Genomic DNA, 26,610 nt, shown 5'->3' with positions numbered 1-26,610 from the left:
TCTGTACACGAAATGCTGGCTTTCACTAAACAAAACCAGAAAATACTGTAAACTTTTGAAATGTGTTCAGTCGATGAAAACTGAAAGGAAAACAGGACAAAAGTAAAACATTTCTTAACTGCAAAATTTATTATAAATTAATGAATGAATAAATCAGATTATTAACAGAAAATAAAAAACATTAGGAGCGAACAGTCTCACAGTAAAAGTGATTTTCAGTTTATAACCTCTGGGCAAAGGGAGAGAACATTAAGTATTTTGTATGTAAGTCTCTCCCCTTTGATCTTTATGAAGTTATAAATGTCACTAATGTAAACTACAAACTTAAAGCACCATGTTTTGCTTTAAGTTACATTAATGGACTGAAAAAATAGTTTTAAGTCTCATTGTAAGTTTCAGGGAACTAAATCTTGCAGTTCTATATCTCCACTGTCCATAATTGTCATGAAAATCAAACATAATCAATGCATTTTCATAATGTCTCGGCACAGTAGTTATATTAACTATATGGTTTGGTGATTTCCTGAAAACAATATTATATTGTTGATGTTTCTTGAAGCGGTGTTAACACTGATGAACAGATTAGGCAGAGTTTTAAAGCGTGAAGTCCAGTAACAACATGTTTGGTTGGCCTGACACTCTAACTCCTAGTTTTCTATGTCACTATATACCTGTGTGAATTACTGTGTTACTGTAATAATAAACCAACAACACTAATGAAACATGTCTTTGATCAGAACAAGCTTTATTGGCACAAAACACACTGACATAAAAGTGATCCACTTCCATTCACCACACGGTTCATAATAAAAGCTTTATTGGCACGACCTTGGTTATGAAGCCACACACTACTCTAGTTTGCAGTGGTCGGTGTTTTCCATGTGGCGAGTCCAGCTCTAGCACTGGCTCCTCTGCAGAGACTGGAGCTGAGTGCGTCCGTGGTGGAGCACTCTGCAGGAGAACAGCTGCTCCTCCCGCCAGCCGCCTGCACTCAGGCTCAGGACGCTGCTGCGACTGAACAGGCCGCTCTTCTCCTGCTCCACGGACGTCACCACCGCATCTAAGGACGGACAGGGGTTTAGGCAGGGGCATAGGCAGGGGCACTCCCTCTGCTGTCAAGTATTATGACTGTCAGTTAAAAGAACTTATACTGTAGATACAAGATGAATACGGTAAATGTGTGAACCAAATCCCAAACAATGATCAAGTTTAACAAGAGTTCTAAAAAACATGAAACCAGTGAATCACCATCGAGTTAGACAGGCCTGTGCGCTCTTTCTGTAATCATCAAATCAAATAGAAGCTTTGTGAATGAAAAGTCTCAATTTGAAAGTTTTTGACATGTGCACTTGTCCTATGTCCTGGAAACTATTACATTGAAATGAGAGTAATGTTGTTTTAGTTTGAAGTCATTTCATGTAGTTATTTTGTGACAAACATTTGAATCAAGTGTAATTTGATGGAATCCGTCTCCACTTGAGTGATCTTCTTCTCATTGCGGTTCACTCTGTACCCACCTGTGTCAGTGAGCATCTGTCCGTCCACCTCCCAGCTCACCTCGGCGCCCTGTGGAGAGTAGGCGCTGAGCAGGCAGAGCAGAGAGAGGCGGCTCCCAGAGCGCTGCTGCGGGGACGGGGCGAGCAGCGACACAGAGGGGGCGCGTACCGGACCGCCTGGACACGACAGAGACACAGACATGAGTGAAAGAAGGTACAAGGTTTACAGGTTATTCATTTGAGATTAAAGAGGAAGTTCACTTTAGAATGAATCAAGTAAATAGATTAAAAAGTCTATTTTTAAGTCGTCAACACGTCTATTACTTTATAAAGCAGCGGAAATATAAGCTATGTACTTTTTACTTAATTATTACATTATTAAATACATTATGTTTCATTATACCAAGAGACAAAAATATATTTCAGTAAAACCAGAAAAGGCGAGAACAGCTGCTTGTTTCACTTCCTTCCAATTGGTTTAAGAATTTAAAATGTAGCCGTTTTCTTTGGTTAAATGTTCATGTTTTTAACAAAGTAAATGAATAAAGGGAAACTTATTGTTTTTTGTTTCTTTTGATTTAACTTTTTCCATTCTTTATAAATTAGTTTTTCTGCTGTTACAAACCCAGTGAGGAATGTTATCAGACATATTGATTAAATCCACTCATTTCTAAAAAAAAGTCAATCCAATATTTGATTTGGTTTGATTTGACAAGATTAAACTCATTATTTCTGCTGTAATTTTGTTATTAAAGCGATAAATAAAGTTTAGAAAAGAAGACTTACTGTAAACGATGAGTTGTGTTCCTCCTCCGAACGTGAGCCACAGTGATACAAAGTCATGAAGCCGTCGTACAAAAACCTCCTCTGTTTTCAACACACGCTGCTCTCACTTCACTCAACTCTTTTACTTCACTCATTATCACCGAAACTTTATATTTTCCCCAATAACAGGGTTGACATCACAGTTACATGTTTCTTATGACACAGTTTTGTAGGTTTTTCTACTTTTGATTTCTGTATAATATTTTCTTCAGGTTTTCTGTTTAAACCTCCTTGTGAATCATCTGTAAATATAAACTAAAGATGAATAAATATGAATAAGGAAGTTAAATAGATCATAACTCACTGTATAAGAAACTACAAAATAGAAAATGAGCCTGATTTCTCTCTTTTTATATCATGTTGTAACAGGGCTGACATTTCAAGCTGGGAATGTCCTGGGAATGTTGAACACAGAGAAAGTACATGACTTTTAGATACAAATGTAACAGCATTGACATATAATGAAAGAACTCCACTAAAGTCCATATTAAAACATTAAATCTGAAATATATGAATCAGTGCAGCAGATATTGGCTTCTGCTCGAGCTCAGAGTTGAGAGTATTTCCATAGAGAGGAGGGTCACATGGTCAGCTGATCCTTCCCTGAGTTTTATAGAGAGCTGAAGACTGCAGGACTCACATGTGTCAGTGAACGCACCATGGCTCTGGGCTGCACCATCCTCCTCTGGACACTGGCCTGCTGCTGCTTCACAGGTTCAAATCAGTGACATTGAACACAACACGCCGCCTTTTCTCTCTGTGTTTCTTCTGATCAATGTGTTTGTTTTTTACAGGATGCAGTGGTCAGGTCACAGTCACTCAGCCTCCAGTCCAGATGTTTACTCCTGGATCTTCATTGACTCTCACATGTAAAATTAGCCCAGCTGTAGCAGATTATGGTGGAGGAGAATGGTACATGCACTGGTATCAGCAGAAATCTGGTCAGTCTCCAAAGCCAATGATGGCATATGCTACTAGACGTCTGTCAGAAACTCCATCTCGGTTCAGTGGCAGTGGGAGCCGCAGTGACTTCTCTTTGACCATCACTGGAGCTCAGGCTGAAGATGCTGCAGTTTATTATTGTCAGAGTTATCATAGCGGTCCAGTGTTCACACAGTGATTTGTGCTCGTACAAAAACCTCCCTCAGTGAGTCCTTCAGAGTGAGACCAGAGCAGGAAACAACTGCAGCTGCTCAAGAGGAACAGACCCCTCATGAAAGCTGAGAGAAGCCACAGTGGTTATGTCAAAGCAGGTCGATACTTACAGACTGAAATGAGACACTAATTCATGTATTTTAGAAACGCTTTTTCATCTCAATCATTTAATTGACTTTTATTCTCAGAAAGGGTTTAAATATTTTGTCTGTACACATACAGTGGGTTGCATAAGTATCCGCCCTCCTTTATTTTTTTTCCACATTTTGCAATGCTAGGGATCACAAACATAAATATTTTTAATTCAAATTTCATTTGAAAGACACACACTAAGTGACACACAATTGTGAAGTGAAATGAAATTAGCACATGATTCAAAACATTTTTTATGAATAAAAAAAATGAAAAGCGGGGTTTGCAGAAGTATCTAAACCCCCTGAGTTAATACTTTGTGGAACTGCCTTTTGCTGCAATTACAGCTGCAAGTCTGTCTGGGTTTGTCTCTGCCAGTCCTGCACATCTTGAGACTGGATTCTTTACCCGTTGGTCTTTGCAAAACAGCTCAAGCTCAGTTCGAGTAGATGGAGAGTTTTCAGGCCTTTCCACAGATTCTCAGTTGGATTTAGGTCTGGACTTTGACATGGCCTTTCTATCACGTGGATATATTGTGTTTTCAACCATGTTGTTTCCCTGGTTATAAGTTTAGGGTTGGTGTCTTGCTTGAAGGTGAACCTCAGCCCCAGTTTCAAGTCTTTTGCAGACTCCAACATGTTTTCGTCCAAGATTGCCCTGTATTTGGCCCCATCCATCTTGACATCAACTAAAGCTATCTTCTGAAGAAAAGCACCCCCAGAGCCTGATGCTCCACCACCATGTTTGCCAGTGGGGATGGTGTTTTAAGAGTGATGTGCAGTGTTACTTTTATCACAAACATTGCATTTTGGCCAAAAAGTGAAATGTTGGTCTCATCTGACCAAAGCACCTCCTTACAAATGTTTGCTGTGTCCCCAAAGTGGCTTCTGGCAAACAGAAAACTGGACTTCTTATGGATTTCTTTTTAAAATGTCCTCTTCTAGCTCCTCTTCCATAAAGGCCAGATTTGTGCAGTGTATGACTTCTTGGTCACAGCTCTGGCCAATGCTGTCCTTGTTCGGTCAGTAAGTTTAGGAGGACGGCCGGGTCTTGGTAGGTTTGTAGTTAAGCCAGACTCTTTCCATTCCTGGATGGTGTATTTAACTGTACTATGAGAGATTTTCAAAGCTTTGGAAATCTTTATATTACCTAACCCTGCTATATACTTCTCAATAACTCTATCCCAGACCTGTGTGGTGTATTCTTGGACTTCATGATGCTTCTGCTCCACAATAGTGTCTTAACAGACCTCTGAGACCATCACAGAGCATGTATTTGAACTGACATTAGATTACACACACTTAGACTCTATTTAGTCATCAGGGCAAAATGTGATCATTCAGAAATTATCAGGCAACTTCTGAAGGCAGTTGGTTGCACTAAAAGGAAAGGGAGGTAGATACTTTTGCAAATCCCACTTTCCAGTTCTCTATTTACAAAAATCATGTATAAATGTCATTTCACTTAATGATTTTGTGTCACTTAATGTGTGTCTTTCATGAAAAATTTCATTTAAATATATATATGTTTGTGGAGACTGTGAAATACACCGCCAGGTCCAGTCGACTGAAGAACAGTTTTAAAGGCTGTCAGAAAGCTGAACTCCCTTCCTTCCCTTCCCTCCCTGTCCTTCAACCCCTTACCCCAACACCCCACCAAGGACGAGAGAGCATCTCGATTCATTGTCAAATGATTTGACAAATTAAAATCTTTGAACTTTTGAAATTATTCACCTATAATAAGTGAGTAAATTAAAGATTTTTTACATTTGTACGTAACAAATTAAAAAATTGTTATTTGGATCGTGGCTTGTCACACTCGGGTGATGGTCTCAAAGCCGTCCCAGTTGAGAAACACTGCCCTAAACAATACTTTTCTTTTTCTTAAATTATGACACTTTGATGATCTGGTGCTCGGGCTGAGTATTTAAACATGTTGTACAGTATATGTTTGATTGCTCTGATCCTGCATATAAGTAAGTAAGTAAACTTTATTTGTAAAGTGCCCTTTTGCAGGAAATTTCATGTGACTTCATCTTTTCTATGTCTGTTTGCACTGAATCACTGTGTGAAGTGAGTTTTTCCCCCAAACTATTTTGATTCATTCATCAAAAATATTAATCGGGTAAAAATAAAACACATCCATTTCTTTGATCAGAGCTTTAAGGGCACAAACTAAAATCTACAGCTGCATCATCACAGGTTTATTAAAGCTACACATATCAGGAGTCAAACAGGGAGTGTCCCTGTGGAGCAGGTGAAGTGTGTCCTCATGTGGGACATGTCTCTACTCTGGGCAGAGTGTCTCCAGCCTCTGAGTGACTGGACTCTGTCCGCTCCGACTGGCCTCACAGATCACTGCTGTTTGGGGCCATCGCTCTGTGGACAGTCTCAGGACGCTGGTGCGGCTGTAGAGGCCGTCCCCCCTCGGGACCACGGGACTCTGGGACCCTACTCTGGTGGCCCCGCCCACTCTCCAGCCCAGCGTCCAATCAGAGGGGAAGCCCCCGCTGGCCACACACAGCAGCGTGGCACTGCCGCTCTGCAGCTCCTCTCTGGACGGGGGCAGGACGGTCAGGGTGGGCCGCTGCACTCCCACTGCACACAGACAGGGGGCAGCAGAGGCACTGAGTGTTAGAGCCACATCAGAAAACTGTGACTGGACTAAATGATGAACATTAGAGACAGTTGAGACATTTTCATCTGTGTCTTTCACTTCCTGTTCACGACAAGTCTGACCAATGAACCGAGAACAACTGTTTTTACTGATAAAAAGGTTTAAGCCACAAAATATAAAGTAATAATTAAACATTATATAACAATTTATACATATTTTATTGCTGTATTTTACATCTGAAAATACATTTGTGGTTGCGAAATACATTTACATGACTTTACACTTTCACATTTGTTTCTTTTTTAATGTAGATACACATTTCTGTTTTTCATCTCAATGTCAAATACTCACAATTATAAATATTTGTCAAAGCCGTTAATATTATCATTAAATTAATATAATTTGTTGGTCTAAGGAGCACCATGTTTAGTCTTAATAAAGTGAAATAAACCCAACAATCATTTACTCTTTAAGCAGCACTAAGTATAATTACATTTAACACTGATTTATTATTATTATTTTTGGGTAAATTATTACTAAGAGACAATAGAGTTTCTTCAGATTTTGACCTAAACATCAGTCTCTAAACTTAACAAACAAAAATAATAAATCAATCTACAAATATGATTAAATCCTGCTAAATGACAGATTTGAAGTAGTCTTGCTTGAGTATGTAGTAAAAAGTGCAGTACTCACAGTCCACGATGAGTTGTGTTCCTCCTCCGAACGTCCACCACAGTGATACAAAGTCATGAAGCCGTCGTACAAAAACCTCCTCTGTTTTCAACACACGCTGCTCTCACTTCACTCAACTCTTTTAATTCACTCATTATCACCGAAATTTTATATTTTTCCCAATAACAGGGTTGACATCACAGTTACATGTTTATTATGACACACTTTTGTAGGTTTTTCTACTTTTGATTTCCATATAATATTTTATTCAGGTTTTCTGTTTAAACCTCCTTGTGAATCATCTGTAAATATAAAATAAAGCATGAATAAATATGCATAAGGAAGTTAAATAGATCATAACTCACTGTATAAGAAACTACACACTAGAAAATGAGCCTGATTTCTCTCTTTTTATATCATGTTGTAACAGGGCTGACATTTCAAGCTGGGAATGTCCTGGGAATGTTGAACACAGAGAAAGTACATGACTTTTAGATACAAATATAACAGCATTGACATGTAATGAAAGAAGTCCATATTATACAAAACAAAGTATGTAAAATAAAAAAAAGTGCTGCAATATCTTTATTTAAAATTCCTAATAATACCATCAATAAATATACAATGTCAAAAGTGATTCCACTGCTTAGTCTGCAGGTATATTTCCATAGAGAGGAGGGTCACATGATCAGCTGATCCTTCCCTGAGTTTTATAGAGAGCTGAAGACTGCAGGACTCACATGTGTCAGTGAACGCACCATGGCTCTGAGCTGCACCATCCTCCTCTGGACACTGGCCTGCTGCTGCTTCACAGGTTCAAATCAGTGACATTGAACACAACACGCCGCCTTTTCTCTCTGTGTTTCTTCTGATCAATGTGTTTGTTTTTTACAGGATGCAGTGGTCAGGTCACAGTCACTCAGCCTCCAGTCCAGACGTTTACTCCTGGATCTACAGTCACTCTCACATGTAAAGCTAGCAAAGATGTTTATGTATATAACAATGGGCATTACATGCACTGGTATCAGCAGAAACCTGGTCAGTCTCCAAAGCTCTTGATATATCTTGCGACTAGTCGTTGGTCAGAAACTCCATCTCGGTTCAGTGGCAGTGGGAGCCGCAGTGACTTCTCTTTGACCATCACTGGAGCTCAGGCTGAAGATGCTGCAGTTTATTATTGCAAGAGTTATCATAGCAGCGGCAACGTGTTCACACAGTGATTTGTGCTCGTACAAAAACCTCCCTCAGTGAGTCCTTCAGAGTGAGACCAGAGCAGGAAACAACTGCAGCTGCTCAAGAGGAACAGACCCCTCACTGACCTGAAACACTGTAACTGATCTGTGGACTTTATAGCTGTTCATTTTGAGTCTTATTGTGACCTTCAGGAAAAGCTGCTTAAATGTTTGTTGTTTTCTTCACAGTCCACTGTTTTGTTAAGAAAATCTAATCACAGTCATTGATTGATTTCTTGACTGTAAACAATTCCATCTTTCTTCAAAATGATTCACTGACAAACCGATCAGACGGCTGCAGTTATAACATGTTGTTTGTCTGATTCCTCCGTCTTCTTCAGGTTCCCTTGAAAGACTTCTGATGAGAGTGTTATAGCTTCCAAATGGTCATTATGGTCAGTGTGAATCAGAGAGGGGTGAACAGTTGCCCGTGGGCCGAATCCAACACTCATCACTGTGACCTGTACTCCCTGATGAAATGGCCTTCCCTCCAAATCCACAGACAAACTCATTGGTTGTTTTTAATTTACAAATCTTTAACTGGCAAATTTCCCCCATACCTCACCTCTCTGATCAACATCCACAACCCCAGAAGCATCGTTTCAGTTGTTACATAAACCTCTCTGTTCCCAAAGTTTGCACATCCTTTAATACTCACTTCAATTCTCTGCTTCTCACGACTGGAATCATTTACATCACACTCGAAAACTCACTTCATTGATGTCGACTGAATCTTTCAAAAAACTCACTTTCTATCTTGGCCAGGTCGTCTTTGGAAATAAGAATTGGTTGCTTGAAAGTGACTTACCTGGTAAAATAAAGGATAAAATAAAGGCTACATGAGGCCTAATTAAAAGTAAGTATTCACAAGAGTCTCTTCTACTTGACCCAATGGAAATGAGCTGCCTCTGTTTTTAAAGGCACTATACCTGATTTCTTTAGAGGTGATGGAACGAAATAAGCTTTGTCTTTCTTCAGTATATTGTAAATTCAGACAAAATACTAAAAAACACTGTGCCTCTAAAAATCAAACATTTGGAACAATTTTATGAACTTGCTGCATTTCTGTGAAAGTGACCCTGAAAAGTGTGAAATGTGCAAATAAACGTGTCTTGGAAAGTTAGGAAAGACTTTGAAAAACAACTATCATTTTAACTTAGTGGTTTCATTGTTTGCTATTAAAAAAAAATCAGGTAAAGGGCCTTTAATCTAATCACATAACGATGATAATCTCTTTCATTATCTTTAGTTGTGTCGATCTAATATTACTTAAATGTTGCTAAATGTAGGCAGAAACCACTGAGCCACATATGGGTAGTACTCAGTTACATATACTCAAGTATACACTGAAGTAACTTTTTGAAGAAACTGTACTTTTGACGATAGTTTTTTTTTTCTTACAATACTTTTCACTTCAACTAATCTTTCTACTACTATCTTAAAGTAACGTAACTCTAACTCGAGTAAATATCTTGGCTGCTCTACCCACCTCTGCACTGAATAAAGAAGAATCTCCTTCAGTAAGTGTGGACCGTAGTAAATGCATTCAGCCACTAGAGGGAGCTCTGCATCCACTTAAGGACGGGATAGAAAGGAGTTCCATAGATTCTACTTCAAAGCTCTACTACACCTGATATTTTTTTTTTCTATTGGAACAAAATGATAGATCATGCCAACACTTTATATAAAGGTGATCGTTCAGTATTAATAAGGTATTGTAACGTGCCAAGGGGTCAAGGCACATCCCTCACTTACAGTATTAACACGTATTAGTAATTAAAAGTCCATTATATGTTTGTGAAGATATTAATACACTTCTCATTACAGTATTATCAACTACCATGCTAATAGTCATGAATAATATGCTTATACATTGCCTATACCCTAACCCTAATCTTAAATGCAAATAACTTCTGAGAGGTGACACATCCACCCGTCCAAGAGTCGCTGTATGAACGAGCTGCTATTTGAAGTATTTCACTTTCACACAGGTACATTCAAATGTGTTTTACGGTAATGATAAGCATCACTGCTCCTCTCATGTCTGTTAATGTTCCATATTCCAAAGCAATTTTATGCAATATTTTCTATAAAAGAGTAGGCCTATTTTATTCCGTTTAGGTCATATGATGGATGAACCAAATTATTGTTTTGAGTTTAAAATAATACATGTCACAAAACAACATATGTATTTAAAAAAAAGGTGCTGCAATATCTTTATTTAAAATTCCTAATAATACCATCAATAAATATACGATGTCAAAAGTGATTCCACTGCTTCATCTGCAGGTATATTTCCATAGAGAGGAGGGTCACATGGTCAGCTGATCCTTCCCTGAGTTTTATAGAGAGCTGAAGACTGCAGGACTCACATGTGTCAGTGAACGCACCATGGCTCTGGGCTGCACCATCCTCCTCTGGACACTGGCCTGCTGCTGCTTCACAGGTTCAAATCAGTGACATTGAACACAACACACTGCCTTTTCTCTCTGTGCTTCTTCTGATCAATGTGTTTGTTTTTTACAGGATGCAGTGGTCAGGTCACAGTCACTCAGCCTCCAGTCCAGACGGTCACTCCTGGATCTACAGTCACTCTCACATGTAAAACTAACAGAGATGTTGTTGGCAATAATTACATGCACTGGTATCAGCAGAAACCTGGTCAGTCTCCAAAGCTCTTGATAAAACTTGCTACACGGCGTCTGTCAGAAACTCCATCTCGGTTTAGTGGCAGTGGGAGCCGCAGTGACTTCTCCTTGACCATCACTGGAGCTCAGGCTGAAGATGCCGCAGTTTATTATTGTCAGAGTTATCATAGCGGTGATGTGTTCACACAGTGATTTGTGCTCGTACAAAAACCTCCCTCAGTGAGTCCTTCAGAGTGAGACCAGAGCAGGAAACAACTGCAGCTGCTCAAGAGGAACAGACCCCTCATGAAAACTGAGAGAAGCCACAGTGGAGATGTCAAAGCAGGTCGATACTTACAGACTGAAATGAGACACTAATTCATGTATTTTAGAAATGCTTATTCATCTCAATCATATAATTCTCTTTTAGCCTCAGAAAAGGTTTAAATATTGTGTCTGTACAAATATCTATTACACCAGTTACACCAAGCACATCTCTACAGTGGTCTACACACAGTGAAACATAAAACTGTACAGTTTGTCTTTTGGGGCTTATTGAAACTTCAGGCCTGAGAGATCAGGTCTGGAAAATAGTCACTCTATAATAGATGGGTAATAACTATTCATTATTGTTTTCATCATGGAGAAATACTGTCAATGTCAAATTCAGGTTTATTTATAAAAAAAAAAACATAGCAACAAAAAAAGGGGGAGACTCCTGCCAACTCTTGCCAACAGAAGCCTGGGCAACATGGATACATTCACTTTACAAACCCCATACAATTATGTTTTAATTGTATGGAAATGTACATAGGCTACAATTAGGACAAACTAAGACAGACCAAGATGCTGCGCCTGTCATGGGTTGAATGAGGAAAATAAAACCCAGGACTGAAACAAAAACTGATCTCGAGCTACTGCGCTTGAAGCCTTCAGAAACTCCAGTGTAACTCATCATGCCCAACAGCAGCTTGGATCCACAGTCTCGCCATCACAGGGGTGGGAGGTCATGTGAGGGAAGAAACAGAGGAAGGTGGTGGCCTTTTGTAGACGGGGAGGGGAAATGCATCCTGAGCTACTACATTTATAGCTGGTCTTTTTGAGATGGACAAGTTTTATTGTGAGCTTCAGGAGATGTAGACTAAAATATTTCTATTTCAAACGACTTTGTCAGGAAAATAAAATAATAATCAGAATGAATGTCTTTGAGCTCAATAAGATGACACTATGAGCTGTACTTACACCCTAAACCAGTGGGTCGGAACCAAACAGTGGGTCATTAAAGCCTCATCAGTGGATCGGCAGTTTTCCCAGGGAGCATTTCTTTCCATATTTTCCTTCTGAAAAAGTATAGATACACCTGAGTCTGATACAATGACATTTTTTATGTTATTTTGATCATTTTCTTCTTTCAGCTTCTCTAATGCTTATTCACTGATAATAAGTTGGACATTACAGTATTTTGCATTATATATAACAAATTGAATTGTTATTTAGGTTGTGGCTTGTCATAGTAAGGTGATGGTCCAGAAGCAAAACCAGTCGACAAAAACTGCTCTAAACAATCACTTTTATACAAATTAAATGATGACACTTTGATTATCTGGTGTTCGGGCTGAGTATTTAAACATGTTGTACAGTATATGCTTGATTGTTCTGATCCTACATGTGACCTTGTGCAGGTCATTTTACGTGACTTTATCTTTGCTTTGTCTGTTTGCACTGAAGCACTGTGTGAAGTGACTGTTTTCTCCCAAATGTTTTGATTGATTTATCACAAATATTAACCGAGTAAAAATAAAACACATCCATGTCTTTGATCAGAGCTTTATTGGCACAAACTAAAATCTACAGCTGCATCATCACAGGTTTATTAAAGCCACACATATCAGGAGTCAAACAGGGAGTGTCCCTGTGGAGCAGGTGAAGTGTGTCCTCATGTGGGACATGTCTCTACTCTGGGCAGAGTGTCTCCAGCCTCTGAGTGACTGGACTCTGTCCGCTCCGACTGGCCTCACAGATCACTGCTGTTTGGGGCCATCGCTCTGTGGACAGTCTCAGGACACTGGTGCGGCTGTAGAGGCCGTCCCCCCTCGGGACCACGGGACTCTGGGACCCTACTCTGGTGGCCCCGCCCACTCTCCAGCCCAGCGTCCAATCAGAGGGGAAGCCCCCGCTGGCCACACACAGCAGCGTGGCACTGCCGCTCTGCAGCTCCTCTCTGGACGGGGGCAGGACGGTCAGGGTGGGCCGCTGCACTCCCACTGCACACAGACAGGGGGCAGCAGAGGCACTGAGTGTTAGAGCCACATCACAAAACTGTGACTGGACTAAATGATGAACATTAGAGACATCTGTGTCTTTCACTTCCTGTTCACGACAAGTCTGACCAATGAACCGAGAACAACTGTTTTTACTGATAAAAAGGTTTAAGCCAGAAAATATAAAGTAATAATTAAACATTATATAACAAATTATACATATTTTATTGCTGTATTTTACATCTGAAAATACATTTGTGTTTGTGAAATACATTTACACGACTTTACACTTTCACATTTGTTTCTTTTTTAATGTAGATACACATTTCTGTTTTTCATCTCAATGTCAAATACTCACAATTATAAATATTTGTCAAAGCCGCTAATATTATCATTAAATTAATATAATTTGTTGGTCTAAGGAGCACCATGTTTAGTCTTAATAATGTGAAATAAACCCAACAATCGTTTACTCTTTAAGCAGCGCTAAGTATAATTACATTTAACACTGATTTATTATTATTATTTGGTCAATTATTACTAAGAGACAGTAGAGTTTCTTCAGCTTTTCACCTAAACATCAGTCTCTAAACTTAACAAACAAAAGTAATAAATCAATCTACAAATATGATTAAATCCTGCTAAATGAGCAGATTTGAAGTAGTCTTGTTTGAGTATGTAGTAAAAAGTGCAGTACTCACAGTCCACGATGAGTTGTGTTCCTCCTCCGAACGTGAGCCACAGTGATACAAAGTCATGAAGCCGTCGTACAAAAACCTCCTCTGTTTTCAACACACGCTGCTCTCACTTCACTCAACTCTTTTACTTCACTCATTATCACCGAAACTTTATGTTTTCCCCAATAGGGTTGATATCACAGTTACATGTTTATTATGACACACGTTTGTAAGTTTTTCTAGTTTTGATTTCCGTATAATATTTTATTCAGGTTTTCTGTTTAAACCTCCTTGTGAATCATCTGTAAATATAAAATAAAGCCTGAATAAATATGAATAAGGAAGTTAAATAGATCATAACTCACTGTATAAGAAACTACACAATAGAAAATGAGCCTGATTTCTCTCTTTTTACATCATGTTGTAACAGGGCTGACATTTCAAGCTGGGAATGTCCTGGGAATGTTAAACACAGAGAAAGTACATGACATTTAGATACAAATGTAACAGCATTGACATATAATGAAAGAACTCCACTAAAGTCCATATTAAAACATTAAATCTTAAATATATGAATCAGTGCAGCAGATATTGGCTTCTGCTCGAGCTCAGAGTTGAGAGTATTTCCATAGAGAGGAGGGTCACATGGTCAGCTGATCCTTCCCTGAGTTTTATAGAGAGCTGAAGACTGCAGGACTCACATGTGTCAGTGAACGCACCATGGCTCTGGGCTGCACCATCCTCCTCTGGACACTGGCCTGCTGCTGCTTCACAGGTTCAAATCAGTGACATTGAACACAACACGCCGCCTTTTCTCTCTGTGTTTCTTTTGATCAATGTGTTTGTTTTTTACAGGATGCAGTGGTCAGGTCACAGTCACTCAGCCTCCAGTCCAGACGTTTACTCCTGGATCTACAGTCACTCTCACATGTAGAGCGAACAAAGATGTTTACAGCAATAATTTCATGCACTGGTATCAGCAGAGACCTGCTCAGTCTCCAAAGCTCTTGATATATCTTGCTACTAGTCGTTGGTCAGAAACTCCATCTCGGTTCAGTGGCAGTGGGAGCCGCAGTGACTTCTCTTTGACCATCACTGGAGCTCAGGCTGAAGATGCTGCAGTTTATTATTGTCAGAGTTATCATAGCGGTCCAGTGTTCACACAGTGATTTGTGCTCGTACAAAAACCTCCCTCAGTGAGTCCTTCAGAGTGAGACCAGAGCAGGAAACAACTGCAGCTGCTCAAGAGGAACAGACCCCTCATGAAAACTGAGAGAAGCCACAGTGGAGATGTCAAAGCAGGTCGATACTTACAGACTGAAATGAGACACTATTCATGTATTTTAGAAATGCTTATTCATCTCAATCATTTCATTCTCTTTTAGCCTCAGAACGGGTTTAAATATTGTGTCTGTACATATATCTATTACACCAGTTACATCAAGCACATCTCTACAGTGGTCTACACACAGTGAAACATAAAACTGTACAGTTTGTCTTTTGGGGCTTATTGAAACTTCAGGCCTGAGAGAGAAGGTCTGGAAAATGGTCACTTTATATTAGATGGGTAATAACTATTCATTATTGTTTTCATCATGGAGAAATACTGTCAATGTCAAGGTCAGGTTTATTTATAAAACACATTTACAAAACAGTCATCACTGCCCCAAAGAGTCTGTACACAAAATACTGGCTTTCACTAAAAAAAAACAGAAAATACTGTAAACTTTTGAGTCGATGAACACTGAAAGGAAAACAAGACAAAAGTAACACATTTTATAACTGCAAAACATATTATAAATGAATGAATACATAACATTATTAACAGAAAATGAAAAACATTTGAAGACATCAGGCTCACAGTAAAAGTGATTTGCAGCTTTTAACCTGTGGGCAAAGGGAGAGAACATTACTTTTAGACATAATTATATTAATGATATTAATGAACCCACTTTGTGGACATGACAGTGTGATCGGTTTGCTGTCCTCTTACTGCCGTCCCTATGTGAGGTACTCGGGTGATGTTTGACTCATTGTTTAAATTTGGCATACAAATAAACACTGTCATCAAGTCCAGCTTCTTTCAGCTGAGAACTCAAAGGGCTAAAATTAAGTCCTATCTTCCTCGACATGATTGTAAAAAGGCTGTTCTTTCATTTGTAACATCTTGTCTGGATTATTGTACTTGTATATTGGACTGGACCAGTGCTCCCTTCAGCGTCTCCAGAGTGAAGAAAATGCTGCAGCTCATCTCCTGACTAAAACACAGAGAAGTGAGCACCTCACTCCTGTTTTATTCTCCTTACATCGGCTCACTGTGAGCTTTCCTGTCCAATAAAAGCTTGTGTTGATTGTTTTTAAGTGTCTCCACTTATTGGGCCTGTCTTATGAGTGAACTTTTGTGAATTGAAACTCCATCCATTGTTGCAGTGAAGCACTTTGGTCGACTGTTGTTGTTTTAAATGTGCAGTAAAAATAAACTTGAAATAACTTGAAATAAATAATGATGTTAGAGTGAAAGCTTATTTCTCTTTAAAGGCACACTGCGTAACATTTAGGAACATACTAATACAAAACACGCTCCTAATGACCAGCTCGAAACACAAATGTCTATCTTTGCAGTGGGCAATCAAAGAATGGGTTTAGATGAGGACAGTGCTTTAAGTGGGCCGGTACGCGCCGGTACGCAGTACCGCCACTTCTAAAAATAGCTCTTGAGCGTACCGCCACCTCTCTGTGCACCAAGAACGTGCTTTTAGCGTACTGGTACGCTTATTTGCACATCTGTTTTAATCTTTTGGCTGCTCCGCCGCTTTTCAGAGCGCCCTTCACAATGCACGCTTCCTACTTCGTCCCACCGTGAGCAGAGACTACATAACCCATACACCCTTGAGTTGTAGCCGCTCGTCCAAACAAACAAGCGGATCGCGGGGAGGGTGTGAATGTGAAACGTAAACATCGCTGCTCGGTTAAAATACAATGAACACTTATTCTCCTGCTTCAGAGGAGTAAAAGAACAAGGCTGGCTGCGTTGGCTGACCCCACCTGTGCCGCGGTCATTGAGGTTCTCACAAGTGGCGACGAGCACGAGAACCATGTGCCCCGTTTGGCCTCGTAGATGCGATAAAAACAAAACAGGGGTAAATATGGATTGAAACAAACTTCTGCGAACTGAGATGAGGCGACTGCAGACAGAACCTGACAAGCTGCAATGACAGCACAAGCTCCAGAACATGGAAGTGTTTGTCAGACACTTTGGAAAGCACATTAGCCTGTAAGAATCACCTCTGAGAGACACCCACCTGTAAGAGTTTAGCTAAAACTGTTCTAAAAGTAAGACTGGGCTTTCATTACTGTTGTCTATTTTCTTTGCATTGGACTGTCATCATGAGTTGTTTATTTGAGCAGATCTGACTAATTATTGTGAATATGTGATATAATTGATACAGTCCAGCGTTATTACAATAAAGGCTCATTTATACTGTAAAAACGCTGGAGAAAAAAAGGGAAAATAGTATAGTATATATATAGGCTTATTTATTTATTTATTTATTTATTTATTTTGGGGGGGGGGGGGGGGGGGGGGTTCTTAGCAAAAAAACAGAGTACCGGCACTTTTTTTTGTCCACTTAAAGCACTGGAGGAGGACCTATCCTATTTAAATCTCATATTTGCTGCCTTTAGTCAACATCTCCATGGAAACGAGCTGGAGAAGTCCTATAAAGCTACAGTCAGGTCTGAGGAGAGTTGAGTCGCTCAGAACAAACACAGATTTTTACGGATTAATTAGGTATTTTACAACAATTAAAAATCTGTCAAAAAAAAACAAATACTAATATTTCATTCTATTTATTTGGTAAAATGTTTTGCAGTGTGGCTTTAATTATGTGCAAAAAAATGTAATTGTGTTTATGTTGTATGGAAATCCCTCCCCTGTGATCCTGATGAAGTAATAAATGTCATTACAGTAAACTGCACCATGTCTCGCTTGGCTCAGAGTTGAGAGTATTTCCATAGAGAGGAGGGTCACATGGTCAGCTGATCCTTCCCTGAGTTTTATAGAGAGCTGAAGACTGCAGGACTGTCAGTGAACGCACCATGGCTCTGGGCTGCACCATCCTCCTCTGGACACTGGCCTGCTGCTGCTTCACAGGTTCAAATCAGTGACATTGAACACAACACGCCGCCTTTTCTCTCTGTGTTTCTTCTGATCAATGTGTTTGTTTTTTACAGGATGCAGTGGTCAGGTCACAGTCACTCAGCCTCCAGTCCAGACAGTTACTCCTGGATCTACTGTCACTCTCACATGTAAAGCTAACACAAATGTTTACAGAGATGGTCATGGTGATCGATTGTACTGGTATCAGCAGAAACGTGGTCAGTCTCCAAAGCTCTTGATCAAATTTGCTACACAGCGTCTGTCAGAAACTCCATCTCGGTTCAGTGGCAGTGGGAGCAGCAGTGACTTCTCTTTGACCGTCACTGGAGCTCAGGCTGAAGATGCTGCAGTTTATTATTGTATGAGTGTTCATGGCGGCCCAGTGTTCACACAGTGATTTGTGCTCGTACAAAAACCTCCCTCAGTGAGTCCTTCAGAGTGAGACCAGAGCAGGAAACAACTGCAGCTGCTCAAGAGGAGCAGACCCCTCATGAAAACTGAGAGAAGCCAAAACTTTCTACAGCTAGATATTGCTCCTGTGATAATCCTGAGTTTGGCGCAAATACAGGGACTAGGCTGGTTTTCATAAGGAACATTTTAGAAATATATACTAACTGTATACTAATGAGGGCGGGACTTTGATTGACAGAGCTAACGTGCTAAGTGCTACGTTAGAGCTGGGCAGGAGGAGTCTGTAAATCCGCCATGACTTCCCCCTTGAACGTAGTTATTATGCAAACGGGGAGGAGTGAGGAGGAGTTGTCTATTATTTTTTTACAGTCTATGGTCGTACCACTACTACACAGATAACACTCAGATCTACGTGTCACTGACGCTGGAGAACATGGGCCTGTAGACACACTCTGTCACTGCATCGAACAGATCAGTTTGTAGATGCAAAATAACTTTCTCCAGCTAAACTGAGACAAAACTGAGATCATTGTTTTTGGCCCAGAGACACAAAGAGAAAGTGTTATCAGTCACCTTGAGTCTCTCTCTCTAAAACAAAAAAAATCAGGTTCAAAATCTAGGAGTAATTATGGACTCAGACCTGAACTAAAACAGCCACATAATAACATCAAAAACAATAGCAACAACATCAAAGGCAATCATCCTGAGACTGTGGTTCAGTTTCATGCAGCTAAAATCTGGAACAGTCTTCATGAGGATGTGAGACAGGCCTCAACTCTGACAATGTTCAAATCCAGGCTGAAAACAGTTCTTTTTACTCGTGCATTTGACAACTGAAAGTATTTTTATCTGCATTCTTCGCTTTCACTGTACTTGAATAATTATTCTGTTGATGTTCTTTTCATTTTATCTGTTTTTTGTAATTGTACGCAACTGTGAAGCCGTTTGAATTGTCTTTTGTATGAATTGTGATCTACAAACTGTAAGTTAGATTCCTTTTGTCGTGCTCAGGTTCCCTTGCGATACAATTAACCCTCTTGTGCTGAGAGTGGACTTCAATTTGTTTATCATGGTCGTGGTAAATGGTCTCAAATTATCGTTATGCCACAAATAATGAGCAACAAAATAATGAAACATTCATGTCTTTGATCAGAGCTTTATTGGCACAAACTAAAATCTACAGCTGCATCATCACAGGTTTATTAAAGCCACACATATCAGGAGTCAAACAGGGAGTGTCCCTGTGGAGCAGGTGAAGTGTGTCCTCATGTGGGACATGTCTCTACTCTGGGCAGAGTGTCTCCAGCCTCTGAGTGACTGGACTCTGTCCGCTCCGACTGGCCTCACAGATCACTGCTGTTTGGGGCCATCGCTCTGTGGACAGTCTCAGGACACTGGTGCGGCTGTAGAGGCCGTCCCCACTCAGGACCCCGGGACTCTGGGACCCTACTCTGGTGGCCCCGCCCACTCTCCAGCCCAGCGTCCAATCAGAGGGGAAGCCCCCGCTGGCCACACACAGCAGCGTGGCACTGCCGCTCTGCAGCTCCTCTCTGGACGGGGGCAGGACGGTCAGGGTGGGCCGCTGCACTCCCACTGCACACAGACAGGGGGCAGCAGAGGCACTGAGTGTTAGAGCCACATCACAAAACTGTGACTGGACTAAATGATGAACATTAGAGACAGTTGAGACATTTTCATCTGTGTCTTTCACTTCCTGTTCACGACAAGTCTGACCAATGAACCGAGAACAACTGTTTTTACTGATGAAAAGGTTTAAGCCAGAAAATATAAAGATATAATTAAACATTATAAAACAATTTATACATATTTTATTGCTGTATTTTACATCTGAAAATACATTTGTGTTTGTGAAATACATTTACACGACTTTACACTTTCACATTTGTTTCTTTTTTAATGTAGATACACATTTCTGTTTTTCATCTCAATGTCAAATACTCACAATTATAAATATTTGTCAAAGCCGTTAATATTATCATTAAATTCATATAATTTGTTTGTCTAAGGAGCACCATGTTTAGTCTTAATAATGTGAAATAAACCCAAGAATTTTTTACTCTTTAAGCAGCACTAAGTATAATTACATTTAACACTGATTTATTATTATTATTTGGTAAATTATTACTAAGAGACAGTAGAGTTTCTTCAGCTTTTGACCTAAACATCAGTCTCTAAACTTAACAAACAAAAATAATAAATCAATCTACAAATATGTTTAAATCCTGCTAAATGACCAGATTTGAAGTAGTCTTGTTTGAGTATGTAGTAAAAAGTGCAGTACTCACAGTCCACGATGAGTTGTGTTCCTCCTCCGAACGTGAGCCACAGTGATACAAAGTCATGAAGCCGTCGTACAAAAACCTCCTCTGTTTTCAACACACGCTGCTCTCACTTCACTCAACTCTTTCACTTCACTCATTATCACCGAAACTTTATATTTTCCCAATAACAGGGTTGACATCACAGTTACATGTTTATTATGACACACTTTTGTAGGTTTTTCTACTTTTGATTTCTGTATAATATTTTCTTCAGGTTTTCTGTTTAAACCTCCTTGTGAATCATCTGTAAATATAAACTACAGATGAATAAATATGAATAAGGAAGTTCAATAGATCATAACTCACTGTATAAGAAACTACACCATAGAAAATGAGCCTGATTTCTCTCTTTTTATATCATGTTGTAACAGGGCTGACATTTCAAGCTGGGAATGTCCTGGGAATGTTGAACACAGAGAAAGTACATGACTTTTAAATACAAATGTAACAGCATTGACATATAATGAAAGAACTCCACTAAAGTCCATATTAAAACATTAAATCTGAAATATATGAATCAGTGCAGCAGATATTGGCTTCTGCTCGAGCTCAGAGTTGAGAGTATTTCCATAGAGAGGAGGGTCACATGGTCAGCTGATCCTTCCCTGAGTTTTATAGAGAGCTGAAGACTGCAGGACTCACATGTGTCAGTGAACGCACCATGGCTCTGGGCTGCACCATCCTCCTCTGGACACTGGCCTGCTGCTGCTTCACAGGTTCAAATCAGTGACATTGAACACAACACGCCGCCTTTTCTCTCTGTGTTTCTTCTGATCAATGTGTTTGTTTTTTACAGGATGCAGTGGTCAGGTCACAGTCACTCAGCCTCCAGTCCAGATGTTTACTCCTGGATCTACAGTCACTCTCACATGTAAAACTAACAAAGATGTTTATAGGTATGAAGATGGAGATTGGGCCATTTTCTGGTATCAGCAGAAGCCAGGTCAGTCTCCAAAGCTCTTGATAAAATATGCTACAAAGTCTCTGTCAGAAACTCCATCTCGGTTCAGTGGCAGTGGGAGCCACAGTGACTTCTCTTTGACCATCACTGGCGCTCAGGCTGAAGATGCTGCAGTTTATTATTGTCAGAGCTTTCATATTGGAGATGTTGATACAGGTGATGACGATTTCATGAGCCTCTTTGCTGATGTGCTCAACGGAGAGTTCACACAGTGATTTGTGCTCGTACAAAAACCTCCCTCAGTGAGTCCTTCAGAGTGAGACAAGAGCAGGAAACAACTGCAGCTGCTCAAGAGGAACAGACCCCTCATGAAAACAGAGAGAAGCCACAGTGGAGATGTCAAAGCAGGTCGATACTTGACTGAAATGAGACACTAATTCATGTATTTTAGAAATGCTTATTCATCTCAATCATTTCATTCTCTTTTAGCCCCAGAAAGGGTTTAAATATTGTGTCTGTACAAATATCTATTACACCAGTTACACCAAGCACATCTCTACAGTGGTCTACACACAGTGAAGCATAAAACTTATTGAAACTTCAGGCCTGAGAGATTAGGTCTGGAAAATAGTCACTTTATAATAGACGGGTAATAACTATTCATTATTGTTTTCATCATGGAGAAATACTGTCAATGTCAAGGTCAGGTTTATTTATAAAACACATTTACAAAACAGTCATCACTGCCCCAAAGTGTCTGTACACAAAATACTGGCTTTCACTAAACAAAACCAGAAAATACTGTAAACTGGTCAGTCGATGAACACTGAAAGGAAAACAGGACAAAAGTAAAACATTTCTTAACTGCAAAACATATTATAAATGAATAAATGAGATTATTAACAGAACATGAAAACCATTTGCAGCGAACAGTCTCACAAAAGTGATTTTCAGCTTATAACCTCTGGGCAAAGGGAGAGAACATTAAGTATTTTGTATGGAAATCTCTCCCCTTTGATCTTCATGAAGTTATCAACGTCACTACTGTAAACTGCAAACTTAAAGCACCATGTGTTGCTTTAATTTACATTAATGGACTGAAAAAATAGTTTTAAGTCTCATTGTAAGTTTCAGGGAACTAAATCTTGCAGTTCTATATCTCCACTGTCCGTAATTGTCATGAAAATCAAACATAATCAATGCATTTTCATAATATCTCGGCACAGTAGTTATATTAACTATATGGTTTGGTGATTTCCTGAAAACAATATTATATTTGATGTTTCTTGAAGTGGTGTTAATGTAACGTGGATGACTCTGCGTTGTGTTATTTAGTAACGGCCAGGAGACGGGGTTGTTTTACAAGGGTTCTTTATCTGTGCAACAGACAAAAACGGCTGGTCAGCCTTGAACCTGGGACACGAACACTCATAGCAGCTCGGCTGCGCATTGACAGAATGGTTAAATAAATACAATAAATGTAAAAATAAATAAATGTACCTGTGCAACAGACAAAAAACGGCTGGTCAGCCTTGAACCTGGGACACCAACACTCATAGCAGCTAGTGGGGGGGTACACGTTAGAAACCGTTAGTGGTGGTTTAACAAGTAATCAAATAAAAATGTAGAAATTATATAACTAAAACATGTCCTTAATAATTCTACAATCATACGACACTCATACAAATGATAATTAAATGTACAAATAAAACTTAAACAGACACCCCAACAACCGTGACCTTACCTCGGCTGCGCATTGACAGAATGGTGCCGGGCTCACGCCGTCCCCACTATTTATAGAGTTTGCCGCCACTAGAGGGCGCTGCCCCACGATTAACACCAGTATCAAGTGGAATACAATAATTTACTGTTACATTCCCCTCTGCTGAATTCCACTTGACCCATAACAAAAAAAATAGACCAGCACTGCACAGGGTACAAAAAAAACAGCGTGTAAAATCCATACTTATGTGTATAGGGAACATATAAAGCACTCTAGTTCCCAACCGTACTAGCGAGGTTATGTCGAGCACCTGAAACAGCTACAAAACCCAGCAAAAAAACTATCCCCGAGGGATCAGTGCGAGACCGGAATGGCCAAAACCCATCTACACACATAGGGTAAATAGAATATGCCCACTTACATATTCTGTAAACGTAACTGCAGGTACACCTCAAAGTACATAAAACAAAAATCACGCTTGTACCACAAACAGTACAAACTCAAAATGGCAACATCACCAAAATGTTGCAAAACTCTCCCCAAAAAAATGGGTACTGAAAACTACTAAAGTCCCGGAAAAAAAAATTACAGGACTGAAACAGATTTTTGGTGCATCATCTGAATAAGTCGAGTCACTGGTCTCAGTAAACGTCCAGCTCTAGATCTATGGTCAGTTACTGCGTTAGCTGAAGTCACAGTGGGGACGATCGGCATGTCAGAGTCAGGGGTCACAGTAGTCTCTGGGTCAGGGTGTGGGACAGGGGTTTGTGCGAGGCTAGAGTCCACAGAACCACTCTCTGGCTCATTCAAAGGGACATTGTCCGGGACAGCATCCTCCACATTAGTCACACTGCCCGTATTTGATGGCAACTCCGACACCCATGCTCTGGTTCTAAACTCTGCCGATTCTGAGGATGCATCAGTGACTGTAGACCTACTGAGGTCCACTGAACTCGACACGGGGGACAATATTTGTTCCTCTTGGTTATTTAGTTCGATTTCAGGTAAGGGCAAAAAGTTCACTGGCATTATCAGATTGCGATGTACGACTTTAATCTGTCCATTTGTTGGGTTTTGAATCTTAAATGTGTGGCTCTCATCATTTTTCTCCACCACCACATAGATTTTATTCTCCCAGCGATCAGCGAGCTTTCTTTTGCCACGTTCACCTTTGTTGGCCAATAACACACGATCATCCACTTCAACAGGAGCACCGCGCACTTTCTTATTGTACAGTTCAGTGTGGCGCTGAAGTTGTTTTGTTGCTGTCGACTGTGCTACTGCCATAGCCTCTCTCATGTTTTGACGCAAGGATTCAACATAGCGGTCATAGTCCACAACCTCCGGATCCTTGAGCACAGAGCCAAACATAACGTCCACTGGAAGGCGCGGAACTCTCCCAAACATGAGCAGGAATGGGGCATAGCCAGGTGTCTCGTGTATAGTACAGTTGTATGCAAACGTCAGTGATTTTAGAGCTTGGGGCCAACGATGTTTTGCTCTTGGTGGAAGTGCTCGAATCATGTTGCCAATAGTACGGTTCATCCTTTCACACAAGCCGTTACCCATTGGATGATAGGGAGTGGTGTGCGATTTTTGCACGCCTGCAACATGTAGTAATTCCGCTATCAGAGCACTCTCGAAATTGGCTCCCTGATCAGAATGCAAACGTTTTGGAAATCCATAGACACTGAAGTAGTTGTTCCACAGCTGATGGGCGACTGCTTTGGCTGACTGGTTAGGACACAAGAAGGCGTGCGCCATTTTAGTGAAATGGTCTGTTGCAACAAGCACATCAAGGGACCTATTAGCAGAATCTTCAGCTGTCCAGAAATCAATACTGACAAGTTCAAGGGGCTCAGAGGTTCTAATATTTTCTAAAGGCGCTCTGGCTTCAGGCTCAGGGGTTTTGCTTACTACACAGCGCCTGCAGTGTTTAACATAGTCCATAACATCCCGAGAGAGCCCTAGCCAGTGAAACCTCTGTCTTGTTAAGTACAAAGTCCTTTGCTGCCCCTGGTGGCCAGCCTCACCATGAACACCTTTTAGCACTTTGTGGCGTAATGAGAGGGGGACAACAAACAGGTATGTTTTTCTTTTATTGACTGGATCCTTTGTCACACGGTATAGTACTCCATCTCTCATAGTTAGTTTCTCCCAGTCCCGCAATATTTTGTTTGCACCAGCAGATTCCTTTGCACGTTCCCTCCTTGATGGTCTCCTTCCTCTTTCCACATAGAAAATGACTTTGCTCAGATCTGTATCATTTCTCTGTTTGTCCTTTAATTCATTGTGGGAGAGAACCTGAGAGTCAATTTGTGGGGGCAACAGGACTGATTGCGTGAACTGGGGCAGGAGCAACGCGTGTGAGCACAAGTCTGAATTGCGGCTTTTAAGTTCATTAAGCACAGCAGCGACCTCTAGCGATGATAACGAGCCAGACCTAGCAACTGCCACACCTTGAACAACAGGTTGGCCACACTCGGATGTCATGTCAGGTGGGTTAGCAGACCACCGAAAAGCATCTTGAACGCCATTAGCACCGACAGCAGCAGCCTCAGCAAGCAACTCATTATACGGTACCCTTGTTAAACGGTGGGATGCACTGGACTGTACGAACGGCTCTCTGCTTAAGGCGTCAGCTACTACATTTCGGGGGCCAGGGATGTATTTTATATCGAACTGGAAAGGCGCAAGTTTAGCAATCCACCGCTGCTCACACGCATCTAGACGAGCTTTGGACAAAATGTATGTCAATGGATTATTGTCCGTCCACACGGTAAACTTATGACCTCTCAGCCAGTGGTGGAATTTATCGCACACTGCCCACTTTAATGCGAAAAACTCCAATCTGTGCGCAGGATACTTTGACTGGGCGTAAGTGAGGGATTTACTTGCGAATGCGATTGGCCTTGCTGTTGTGCCACCAGGAGGAACTTGCGACAAGACAGCACCTAAACCATCTGTGGAGGCGTCAACTGAGAGCAAAAAGTGGTCGTTGAAGTTTGGATGTGCCAGAACGACTTGGTCTAATAAGGCCTGTTTCAGTTTGTGAAAAGCCAGCTTACATTCATCAGTCCAGTCGTCAGTTTTTAACTTTTTACGAGTCTGGTGGCGTTTTCTACCAGCTCCACGTGGACCTTTGGACCCTGACGTGAGCCGGAACAGCGGCTTGGCTATGGCTGAACAATTCTCAATAAACTGCTGGTAATATACAACCATACCAAGAAAGGAGCGGACTTTACGCTGTGAGGGGACTGAAGTGCCATCCTCCATAAGGTCTGACTCTTTTAAGGAGGTTATGGCAGCAACTTTATCATGGTCAGACTGGATACCATTGGCACTAATGATATGACCAAGGAACTTAACTGAGCGTCG

General features: G+C 40.5%; 3 long non-coding RNA genes across 3 annotated transcripts; all 3 read right to left on the bottom strand.

The window, feature by feature from the left end:
* Positions 1-733: 733 nt before the first annotated feature.
* LOC306975977 lies at positions 734-2,388 on the bottom strand. Its single transcript, XR_013793735.1, has 3 exons — positions 2,283-2,388; positions 1,518-1,673; positions 734-1,060 (listed from the first exon to the last, which is right to left on the bottom strand). It is a non-coding gene; the product is annotated as an uncharacterized lncRNA (long non-coding RNA).
* Positions 2,389-12,569: 10,181 nt separating this feature from the next.
* Positions 12,570-13,758, bottom strand: LOC306976182. Its single transcript, XR_013793752.1, has 2 exons — positions 13,721-13,758; positions 12,570-13,022 (listed from the first exon to the last, which is right to left on the bottom strand). It is a non-coding gene; the product is annotated as an uncharacterized lncRNA (long non-coding RNA).
* Positions 13,759-19,406: 5,648 nt separating this feature from the next.
* Positions 19,407-20,610, bottom strand: LOC306975444. Its single transcript, XR_013793707.1, has 2 exons — positions 20,573-20,610; positions 19,407-19,859 (listed from the first exon to the last, which is right to left on the bottom strand). It is a non-coding gene; the product is annotated as an uncharacterized lncRNA (long non-coding RNA).
* Positions 20,611-26,610: the final 6,000 nt, after the last annotated feature.

Source organism: Gobius niger (assembly GCF_951799975.1).
Source record: "Gobius niger genome assembly, chromosome: 16".
Lineage (NCBI taxonomy): Eukaryota > Metazoa > Chordata > Actinopteri > Gobiiformes > Gobiidae > Gobius > Gobius niger.
The sequence above is the reverse complement of the archived record's forward strand: the minus strand, read 5'-3'. Positions and strand labels throughout refer to the sequence as shown.